Source organism: Castor canadensis, chromosome 6, assembly GCF_047511655.1.
Source record: "Castor canadensis chromosome 6, mCasCan1.hap1v2, whole genome shotgun sequence".
Taxonomy (NCBI): Eukaryota; Metazoa; Chordata; class Mammalia; order Rodentia; family Castoridae; genus Castor; species Castor canadensis.
Genome location: NC_133391.1, coordinates 164,087,000 through 164,099,442, shown reverse-complemented (window position 1 = coordinate 164,099,442; position 12,443 = coordinate 164,087,000). Strand labels below are relative to the sequence as shown.

The 12,443-nt window shown below is 37.8% G+C and overlaps 1 protein-coding gene across 1 annotated transcript in view; it reads left to right on the top strand.

Moving 5' to 3' along the window:
- Fbxl7 (F-box and leucine rich repeat protein 7) overlaps positions 1–12,443 on the top strand; it is a 379,344-nt gene that overhangs the window by 111,523 nt on the left and 255,378 nt on the right. The window lies entirely within an intron of this gene.

Below are 12,443 nucleotides of genomic sequence, written 5' to 3'. Positions count from 1 at the left end.
ATTCTGATTTCAGAGCACATACACTGAAGCAGCTGTTGCAATCCAATGAAACTGTACCTATGACCAAGAGAAAGTAGAGCAAAAGCATAACATATGTAGATAAATTAAAAGTCAAGAACCAGAGAAAGAAAATGACACTGAAAAACATGTCTTTAAAAATAGTTGTAAAATGCTATCTATCCAAATCAAAAAAGGCTGGGTAGGGGCTTTAAGGAGATAAAGAGATTCTGTAGCAGTGTGTTGTTAGGATTTTCTTCTGTGTAGGAAGAACGTAGTGGCTATTATTAGAGAGATTTTTTTTTGCCTTTAAAAATTGAACTTTTAATTCTGTCTCTGAAAATGTCTGCATCACATAGCAGAGCTTTGCAAGACTTTGACTATTGAAACTTCATGTGTTTTGCTAATCCATTGACTACTGAAACTTCATATATTTCACTAATACAGTTAGCAATTCACTGCTTCATGACCAAGTCACTCTTATTGATTGAGCTATTGCCTCACTGTAGTCTAAGTAATGTGGAAAAACTGTACCAGTTACTGCTGGTGATTTGAGCATCTTGTAGATTTGCTGTGCCCAGCTTAAAAAGTAGGCAAATTTGCATCCAAGGATTAGTTTAGCCAGTGGAAAATTCATCAGCTCAGGATTCACAAAAATGGTATATGAACCTAGAAATGTACAATAGAATCCTAAACATTGCAGATTCAAGAGCTAGGTTTAATTTCTTGAAGGAATTATGTTCCAAAATGGATCATCCAGAATAGTGAAAATGTCATACACTATTGTCAGAAGGAAATTAGGATTCTGTGTGTGTGTGTGTGTGTGTGTGTGTCTGTCTCAAACACACACTTTTTTTTAAAAGGACATCTTAAAGTAATATTTAATTGAGACATCTAGTGTCTCAGTGCCTTTATGCAGAGCTCAGAGCTCAGAGTGAGAAAGAGAGAGAGAGAGAGAATTAGGATCTTTAATATTCTGATTCCTTTTCCAAAATAATACCATGTTTATTTCCTCCACCTCATTTGTCGTATGTAAAAAAGCACTCAGTTAGTAAGCAGTTTGTGTCACCATAGACATTCTGGTTCATCCAAGTACAACTAAGTATGTTTGTACTGAAGTCTTGGGTCGTTCCTAAGATTTCTTGTCAGTAATTTTAGTAACTTAATTGAATGGGTATTTATTAAAGAATGTTATAAGGTCAAATACATTTATGTAGGCACTTATGGGGAGGATAATATATATGTCCATCACAGGTCACAAACTGGTGGGACAGAGGGTGATTCCTTTCCTCAGTTAGTTTTCTTCTCCCTAAAGAAAAAAATTGGCAGTCCTGGAGTTGAACTCAGGCCCTCACATTTGCTAGGCATGTACTCTACCACTTAAGGTAAACCCCTCCAGCCTTCTGATAGTTATTTTTCTGATAGGGTCTTCTGCTTTTTGCAAGTGTTGTTCTCAGGCTGAGATCTTCCTACCTCCACCTCCCATGTAGCTGGGATTACAGATGTGTACCACCATGCCTGGTTTGTTTGTTGTGATGTGGTCTCATTGACTTTTTGCCCTGGCTGTCTTTGAACTCCCGTCCTCCCAGTCTCTGCCTCCTGAGCAGCTGGGATTATATGTGCTAGCCACCACACTCTCCCTAAAGAATTTCAAAAGTAATTTTGGGTTTACCTTAATGATTTAGGTATGCACCCACCCTGCAGCATCTCAGAGTCCCCATTATTCCTTTTGTTTTAAGCAGGAATCCTTTGAAATATTCCAGCTGGCTCTTTGGCTGATGAAGGAATTTGATTTCATGGCAAGACCCTCCACCTCCAGGATCATAGTCATTTCTGGGGGAAAAAAAACCACTTACAGAACAGTTCATTAGAAAGTCAGAGTGGAGCAGGATGGTGTCCCACCAGATGGTCCAAGGAAAAGCTACAGTTGGAGTAGAAGGGAGGTGAGGACTGGACAGTTCCGGGTTTCTAGAAGCCTGTGCTTGCTTTTGCTATTTGAGTAAAAGATGGAGGGAGAGAGGAAGACATAGCTTGTTGAGTCAGAGTGTGAACAGCTTAATTGGGTCCAAGTGGGGAAAAGCAGAAACTCCTAAACAGATCCCTGCCTGGGTGGCATTGATGGCCGTGCATTCGTTGAATTTCAAGGAACTTTCATTCCTTGAAAGTTTGTAGAGTCAGTGGATCCTACACACTATGCGAACTCAGAGACAAACAGGCTATAACTCTATCTCTTTCTTCATTCACCATTTGCCTTTACCGTATCTGGAAGGGTTTCCACTAAAAAGCCAGCTTCTACAATAAAGAGGGAATGGGGGGAGGCTGAAGACAAATAATCTGAAATATTTGCCCTTTGCAGTTGTGGACACAAGCTGACCTTAAAAATCAGGTTAACATGTCTGTTTACTTCCTCTGCCAAGGAAATAACTTCCTGAGGATAAACTAACTTCCTCAGGAAGTCTCTGACTCCCAAGGCTGTTAAACTGATTAAAAAATAAGGAGAGAAAAGCTATTTAGTTGTAAAGTGTGTTCCTTTATATCTTATATTCTTAAAAAAAAAACCCACAAAGTGTATATCCTAGAGGAAATAACATTTAAGCCCTTTAGAAATTATTTGTAAATAATTTAGAGGTGACTGAAGAATTATTATAAGGAGTTCAGCCTGTGAGAAGTAGATAACCATATGGTAAATACTTACAGATACAAGTGAGAAACTCTCTGTTGTGTATAACTGATTCTGACTTGCAAGATGGGTGACATGGAACACTAAGGGACATTTGTTCTTCTAATTAGCTGTATTTGTGCATGGGAATTTTTAGATGTGAGCTGTAGAAACCACATTTATCACACAGAAGTGAGATTCTGACTTGCAAAGGAAGGAGGAATCTGGGAGGGTGGAGAAGGAGAGGCACAAGAAGATGAGATGATGGAGCTAGAGATTTGCTTGCCACATTTTGGGGATAGCAGCTCCTAAGGTGACAGCTTCCTGTGTCTTGGAAAACCTTTAGTTAAGCTTACTCAATTCAAAAAAAACCTTTGGTGGGGGTGGATTTCCTGTAGAAATCAGTGAGGTGCTAAATTTTGAGACTGTTCACTTGCCTTCTATGTGGTCACTGACTTAAACAGACAGAAATAAAGGCAACACCTGGAGAATCCATCACTGAACACTCTCTTATGATTACACTTTGCCTAAGTGGAAACATTCTGTTACGTTTTCCTTTTATTATGTATAGAAGTATTTTCTATAGCTTATGTTAATTTATATTAAATTTATGTAACTTTTATTAACTATTCTCTTTGAGTGTAATTTTGAGCTCACATTTTTTCAATTGTTAAGTTGGAAGTACTAATTCTCTTTTTAATGCTTGACTTTTTAGAACTTCTTGAAAAACCTTCAGCCCTTCCTCTATCCTTCCAGCACTGTCTTTCCTGCTGAAAATCACCCTTTCCTGCCACAAAAGAATGCTCTAGACCCAGTCTAATTATTATTATTATTTTTTTCATCCTGCCCAAGACTTAGAATCAGTCATGCCTCCAGAGAGTCTGGGTCCTTGTCATAGAGAAATATATTTGAGACAGTAAATCTGGAAGTCAAGTACAGGGTTCCTGCTGTGCTAAGCTCACTTTCAGTAAAATTACAGCTGGATCACATGTGTTTATAAAAGGTATTAGTAGACACTTGATTTCATAAATTATTAATCTTTCCACGGTACTTATATTCACTTACTGTGAAGTTTCGTTGGCCACAGGGTTTTTATCACTTGGCCATAAGATGCATGGCTTCTGTTTGGCCTGCCTACGAGATAGACCTCCAAGGATGCCAGACTGACAATCCACAGGAATGAAAGCCATAGACACTGCTGGGTCCAGACATCACTGCATCAGTGTTTCATGTAGATTTAATTGACACCTTCATGGTGTCTTTCCTGTACTTGGTCAAGCTTTTTTTGAAGAAGAAACTGTGTTTTATCCAGCTTTGTAGACCCAGTGGATACCAGAGTATTTCAGATTTAATCATTGCATGAATGTGTTCTTGTGGATTTTAAGAAGGAATAGCCGTGTTGATTCACTTCCCAACTGTAGTCATAAAGACTATGACCTCTAAATCTATGCAAAACCAGATAATATATGAGTGGCATAGTTATCTTTCAGAAAAAAAAATGGATGCTAGTGTTTAGGGAAACTTGGTCTGTTGTGGGAATGTTTGCCAATGATTTTCTTTTAGTTCCTTTTTGTGTTAAGGGAGTACACACCTTCTTTAAGCAGAATAGATACACTGAAAGGAAGTTAGGACAGAAGATACTTCTAGTTTCTACATATTCATTTTTTTCATTTTTAAACCAAAGGCAGTTTGTAAAGGTATTTGTGAATACTAGCTCTATGACAAACTTTAGTAGTTTAGATCACTGAAAGATAAACTTAGAATTCAAAAATTCTAAGACTATTCAGCTCTTCTATTCCAATTGCAGGGGTAATGGGAAAGTGTTCCCTACCACTCACACATACACATTTAACATTTTTCTTTTTTATTAACATAAATTAATTGTACAAAGGAGTTTCATTGTGGTTTTTCAACACACGCAGGCAAGGATCAAATTTGTCCCCTCTGCTACTCTTTCTTAACCCATCCTACTCACCCTCTCTTAACTCTTTTCAGTGGGTTTCATTATGCTGTTTAATACATATATAATGCACTTTGATCATATTCACACTCATTATCCTCTCCTTTTCCTCTCTTCTCCCTGAAAAAAAAGTTTCCCTTTTACATTTATATTATGTTATTATTATTATTATCATCATCATTATTATTATCATTTTTAGGTCTAGATTCCTCATAGGAGTAAAAAAGTGGTATTTGACTTTCTGAGCGGGGCTTATTTCACTCAACATGAAGATCTCCAGTTCCATCCTTTTTCCTATAACAACATAATTTCATTCTTTCTGGATGAATAATATTCAGTTGTGTACATGTTGTACATTTTTCTACCCATTCGTTGGTTGTCAGGTACCTAGGCTGATTCCATAGCTTAACTGTTGTGAATAATGCTATAACAAACATGGGTATGTGGATATCTTTATATGCCTAAGAGTAGTATTTTATTTAATTCTTCTTCAATCTTTTCTCACTATGTTGAATTGTTTCAATTTTTATGTACCAGTATTTCAAAGTACCGTACTGAGCCTGGTTCCTTAACTGATGAAATTGGAGAGGTAACTTTCATTTTGTTGACATAAAGTATGCATGCATTGCTTAGTTAGTAAAAGTGCTCAGGTTTTTATTTACTAGTTATGATGAAAACATTAGGAAAAGCATTTCTAAAGAAAAACAGCAGTAATTTTTCTTTTTAAGAATTATCTAAGAATGAATTGTGATCTCAGATTGTCTTTTGTCGTCTGCAATCTATTTCCTAGAAGAGAAACTGGGTCACTGTGAAACTCAGATGATTTGTTTTGTAGGTTTGGAACTGGACAGGGCAGAGACTGGAGATAAATTCATCCAATCTCAGAGATTTACAGACGTCTAAACTGTAGTTAATATTCATATTTGGAAAACAAAGTGGAAGGTTGAATCTATCACTTAATCTGAATGTGGAAAAAAGGGATAAAATAAAAATTTTATGATTTGTTTTTTTACTCTCATTTATGTGTAACACAAGTAACAGCTTTAATTTTCACTCTGTAACCAAGAAATAATAGAATTTCCATGTGTTGGTTATAAGGACTAAATTTAAAAAACACATTCAATGCTTCTCCTTATACATATTAACTCATTTACTTTCATCAGTTAAGGCACAAACACTTTATGTAAATACCTTATCTTTACCTCATCCCACCATTTGTAAGGCTCATGAGAAAGCCTTCCTTAGATGAATTCAACACAATTCCTACTAGAATTCCAACAGGGTTTTAGTTTTGAAACTTCACCAAATTCTACTATTTTTTTTTTACCTAGAACAACACATTCAACCTCTGTAAATTCATGCATGTGTGGACACAGAATTTAATTCAGTTGTGTATGTATGAAATTTTACATGTTGAGTTACAAATATATATTGAATTCATCAATTAGATGGATACATGTACATATGGTGATGTCCAGGACAATCTTTCAAATGAATAGTGATAGCATCATTTCCTTGGCATCATAAGAAGATATTATACATTTACAGATGTTTAAGGAGATGGTAAAGTTCAGTGCCATGAAACAGGGTTAAAAGGTGGACTCTGTTGTGTATGGGAAATTAAGGTATTGTCAAAGATGCTGCTGTACCTGGAAAAGGAAGAGAATGCCAGTCTCAATCCCTCCTAGGATTTGGACATGGACTTTTTTTTAATGTGTGGAGTTTATTATTTCACGTATCACACTTAGATTCTCAAAATAGCAACTGTTATGTCACGCATTGTTTTTTAAATTATAGATGTGAGCAGGGCTTGATTGATTCTTCGGCTGGTTACTCTGCATGTACTAAGGTCACTAGTGGTACACACTTGGTGAATAGACTGTTCTGAAGGGCCAGTGAGTTGTGATTGCACCTTGCCTGGGATGGCTGGAGAGCTGGGTTTAGCTAAGACTGTCAGTCACAGATCCTAAAGGTAACTCTTCAGCAGGAAAGATGATCTCTGGGTAAATAGACTCTGCATATGGTCTTCAGGGTTCAGAAATTGTTCCCAGGGATGGAAAGTGGATGATGCCAGTTTCTTGAGCCCTAGGATTGGAAATTATCACAGCATTACTTCTGCCATAACCTATTAGTCAGTCACAGAGACACCAGATTTTAGGAGTCAGGGTGTAAACTCCCATGCTTCATGGGGTGAAGTTTGACAGATTTGCGCCTGTCTCTAATCCATAGGGTGAAGGAATGGGGCAGGATTCCAGGAAGAGGAGCAACATGCAGGAAAGCTCATGCACTTAGGGCTTTTCTGGGAAATACTTGTGATTATTTGCAACATAGTGACAGAGGTGAGACATGGTGAACATGGAGTAGTAGGCTGGGGACAGTTCATGGAGGACCTTCCAGGCCATGTAAAGGATGTGCTTTTTTTCCCTAAGAACAAGAAAGAGACTTTGAGGACTTTGATAGGGACAGACAGACCTGCTCTTGCTGCTGTGTGACCTGAGAGTGGCAGTGAGAGAAGCTGCTACCTCATTAGAAGCTATCTTAGAGTCAAGTAAGAGATAATGGTATTTTGGACCATTGTGGTCCTCACCTATTTTCAGCCATAATTTTTTTAGTGATTCACAGTAGAGGAGAGAAAAATCTCAGTGGGTCATTGACAGTCTGGGAACTTTTGTTTGCTTCAGGTCGGTACAGTACAGGGAGAGAGTAGTATCCTTTACTGTACCTTCATGTTGCTGCAACAGCAAAATGGGGGAGCAATGGGCTTTTAATTTTTATATCCTTTTTCTAACTTTTATTTTTCTCTTCATTTTTTCTTGCATTTTACAAAGTATTTGTATAGTTGAAAATTTTAGCAAATACTGATCTCTTTCAACGTACAGATTGAGACTTCTTTCTAGAAGAGTCTGTTATCATAGATGACATCTTTTTCTCTTCTCTCTTGGCTACCCCAGGCTCTGTTTGTGGATAAAGAACACTGACAACTGTGTGTGCTGAGGTTTTTAGATTCACCTACAGGACTAGCTAATTTGCTTTTTGCTGATTTAATATGTGACTGATGAGGACCTGGTTATTGTAGTTGTTCTCAGTAGTCTATTTGCATCCTTAATGTGCTTCTCTTTCATAAACTGTATCAGTATTTATCTGTCCTCTCCAGCTCTTTCCTTTTAGAATTTACTGTTCTCTATATCAACAGTGCAAAATGACATAGACCCACTTGTGGTTGGTCTATTAGAAAAATAGATTCAAGCTGGGAATCATTTAAAAATTAGTATGTGTAATGTGAATGTGTTCTTTTAAACTCAGAATGTCATTGTGCACTCATTCTCCTCTCATTTGAAGACATACTAAATCATTTTCTTTGACTATGTAGCTGCTGATTGAGTGCAGTTCTGTGTTGATTTTTCCTGCATAAATCATATAGGAGCCTCTGCTTTGCAGTTTTCAGTCTTGATGTCTTTGAACTTGGCAAGAATCAAGTATACTTGGAGTTTTCACAAGTAGCCTATCTGATAGAAAGAATTAGGGGAATACAATTTAAAATGATATGTCACACACTTAATCAGAAACCCATATGTTTGAAATTATGAATACTATAATTTCACTTTGAGAAAAAAGGAAGGAAGAGAAAGGTTTTTAAAATTTTATTTTGCGCGTACTTAATGCATGAATGACACAGCCTATGTCTTGGCTGAGAGAAAAGATGTAAGTGTGACGGGCAGTCAGCTTCTCAGATTCCTTCATTCTCATTCTGCTGATAAAGACCATCTGACAAGGTCTGACTTTCTTTGTGGGGAGTTTAATATTGAGAAGTTAGAAAGAGTAATGATAGGAAGGGTTATAAAACAGGAACATGGACATGAAATTCTGATCATATAATTGAGACAATTTCCAGTGGACAGAGATTGGCGCCAGTGCAAATGACTCTCTTACGAGCTCAGATTTTAGAGTTCCTATAAAAAGAGGGAAGGGCAGGCACAGAATCAAGGAAAAAGCATTGCCATTCAGTTTTAGGGATGGCATCATAGGAGGAATAGCACAAATGAGCTAAGCAAACAAGAGTAAAAATTCAGAACATTGTAAAAATGTGTACTGTTTGAAGAGGGACAACTGGGTAAAGTAGGAAGCATGTCAGGGAAGCATAAGACAAGAAGCAGAGCAGTGTAGGCAATCGTTTGCAATTCTTTCACTAGCAAGGAACATGTCAGTAAGTCCTACAAGGCACAGTGATAGCAGCAGGAACATTCCACAGTGCTCCCTTGTTCCAAGCATAGTTCTAAGGGCCTTACTTCTACTCATACAATCTCAGAACCACTACTATTTTATCCATTTTAGAAATGAGGGACTGAGGCAAAGAGAGTAATTTGTTCAGGATACTGCAGCTACAAGTGCCCCCAGCTAAGGTATCATTTTCTGATTCCATTCCTCATAGTAGAGCTCTATGCTTTAAAATTGCAGCCCACAAAATGTGATGACATGCTTAAAAATAGTCTTTAAAGCAGGTACTAGGTAACAAGGCTGGACCAATACTAATGCGAAGGGCTGAAAAAACAGGAGATAAACCAATGATCCGGTCTTGAAAAATTAGGAAAGTACAAACTTCTGACACTATAGCCTGCATCTGATTCATTTATCCAGTCAAACTCTGTTAACACCTACTGTAGGTCAGACAGCTTCAAGGATAAGGGGATGTACTGGATTCCAACCTTGCCCTCAGGAGTACAAATAGTGGCAAAGGCAAAAAAGTAAATTCAATTTAATGTGATAATTGAAGTCATGCTAGACCTAGAAGAAGAAGCAGTCATGCCTGGAAAAGGGGGAATCTTGCAGAAGCTTCACAGAGAGACTTTGCATGTGAGGAGCAGTCACCCACTGGGGACTGGAAGACAGGGCCATTCTCACATTTGAGGGATTGTTTAGAAGTGTGAAAGTACCAGGGAGTTTATGTTTGTTGGTAATCTATTCCTGAGCTTCTCAAAGTGAGATCCAGGACCAGCAGCATCACATTCTGAGAGCCTGCTAGAGAAGCACAATCTCAGACTTGACCACACACCTCCCACATCAGAATCTAAACTTAAACAACCTCTCCAGGTGACTCATATGCACATTAAAGTTTGAAAAGTGTTGTTTTTGATTGAGCATGTAATTCCATGTTGAGTGCATGTGGTTATTGGTGACACAAGGGGACAATGTATTTTTCATGCTGAGCTGACTTCAACTTTTATTCCAAGGGCAACCATGACCTGTCACAAAATCCTTGCTCAGCACAGCATGCAAATTTGTACATGAGATCCTTCTAAGCCCTCAGCCTACATCAATCTATTTGTGGTTTCCAGAAACAAATTGGGTGATCAGTAGGAGCTTTTAGGCCACTAAGAGTATATATACAAACAATGTTTGCAGAAAGTAATATTTTATAATTGGTGATAATAGAAAATAGATTAAGAAAAAGAGCAGATTTTATAATTGGTGATAATAGAAAGTAAATTAAGAAAAAGAACAGACCTCCTGAATTCTCTTCAATAGTAATCTCAACCTTAAAATGCAATCAGAGATATTTATACCAAAGTTTGAATTCTCTGCCTTCTTTAGTCTTCCCTGGAAAAATCAGAAAATGAACCTTTAGTGGTATGTGCTCAGAAAGGAGTATTGTTTTATATTGTGATCTTTGGGAAGCTCTTATGTCTGTGAAATACTTAGATGAATAATTCCTGAGTAAGGTTCATGTTTTTGTTCATCTCTAGCATTGTAAATTACTTGTAAGTTCCCAAATTTCAAAATCCATCTGATTCTTCAGGTTCAGAAATACCTTTAGGACTGATCTGAGGATTCAGGCTCAGAGAACCCTGGCCTTAGAATCAGACTCTGTAATTTATTGAGTATTTGCAAACCTCAGTCTCTAATTCTATCAAATGGGGATAGAAGGCTATCTCTCATGTTATGTCGAGGATTAGCACATGGGAAATGCTTTCTGAGCTTTATTCTTGATTGATGGATTCAAACCTATTGAATGGACTAGGACAGCATGCAGTAGGTGTAGAAGCTGGGGGTGGAGGGAACACAGTGTGTTTCAGGTGGGCAAGTTCTGTTGTTTTTGTTACTTCTGGTGGACTCTGTCCTGTGTTTTGCCTCCACCCAGCTGCTGGCTACAGAAGCACCTTGGCCCTTGGTGAGGTAGGGGCAGTTCTAGGATATCCAGAAAAAGGCTTATTTTTCCTTGGATTGCATTTCACGATATTCCAAGAGACTTTTGCATATGTGTTTGTCTAGAGGGATAAGACTGATATCAAATAATAAAACAATAAAAAAGAATAAAAATAAAAAATAAAATAAAATACAAAAAAAAAAAGACTGATATCAAATTAGTTCATGTAAGTTTTCTTGGGCTGCCATAATAAAGTGCCACAAACTGAAATGTATTGTCTAGAAGTCAGAATCAGGGTGACAGGAGGTTCATGTTCCCTTTGAAAACCAATAGGGAAGAATGCTTCTTGCCTCTCTCAGCTTCTGATGTTTACTGGCAGTCCTTGGTGTCTCTTGATACATAGATGCATCACTACAGTTTCTGCATCGCTCATTGCATGGCTTTCTCCCTCCTCTCATGTGGATGGGGGTCATATTTAATTAGGGGCCCATTGTACTGCAGAATGGCCTTATTTCAATTATTGTAATGCCCTCTTTAGCAATTATGTCTCCAAATGAGTTGATATTCTGAGGTAGTGGGGGTTAGGATTTTGCACCTACTTTTTTGCGCTACATCTTTCAATACATAGCAGAGTCTTAGGGGAGAAGTCCACTATCCATGGCAAGTGGATCCTGTGTAGTTTAAGAACAAATTGCAGAGTGGGAACAATTGCAGGTAAGATTGCTAAGACTCCTCCAACTGGGATTTGCTGAGGCCTCCATGGCCTAAGCCTACTAATAAACCCAGAGTTAAGGCACTCAAGGCAAGCTCCCAGCAAAATCTCCATGCTCTGTGACTATTTTTTTGCTTCTAGAAATCCATAACTTGTTTCTGTTAGCTCATGGCTAATGCATCCCATTTTAGAGCTATAGGGACTCCTGGAATTGTTCTAGTCCCCCCAAAAATCTTTCCCTGTGACTGAGAGCTGAAGGTGATGTATGCTCACTGTATAGTCAGGTACATTCAAGGTAGAGTGTCCAAATATGATGGTGTCCTACACATTTGTTTCCTTGTTCTAGACTCTGAAACTAATTGATTTCTCCTCTTTTCTGGAGGCATTAGAGACAAGCAGCAGTCTCAGTTTAATGGAAATTCCTATTCATTGAAACATGAGGAAATGGCGAGAAACAAGTATCTCTCCTTGTTGATATCTCTCATCATTGCCTTTTCAGTTGTGAAGGCTAATTTTATGTGTCAACTTCACTGGGCCATAGAATGTCAGTGAATGTGTTTATGGCTGAAATTAAAATTTAACTCTGGTAGACTGAGGTAAATAGATTGCCCTGAGGTAAATAGATTGCCCTCCTAATGTATATTTGTGTATGGGAGGGGGCTCATCCAATCTGCTAAAAGACTGAATAGAATGAAAGGCTAAAAAGAAGGAATTATTTCTGTCTACCTGTTTTTCTTCAAACTTGGACATTGTTTCTCTGCCATTGGGCTTGAACTAAAACATTAGCTGTCCTGGATTTCCCCTGGATCATTGATTGCAGACCTTGGGAATTTCAGTTTCCTTATCAGAAATGTTATAAATATGTAACTTTACTGTTACAAATGTTGCTTCTATTTCTCTAGTGAACCCAATCTTAGTAAATGTTACTTTCATCATGTTTGGAGATTCAATGACACTTCAAAGAGCATGCTTT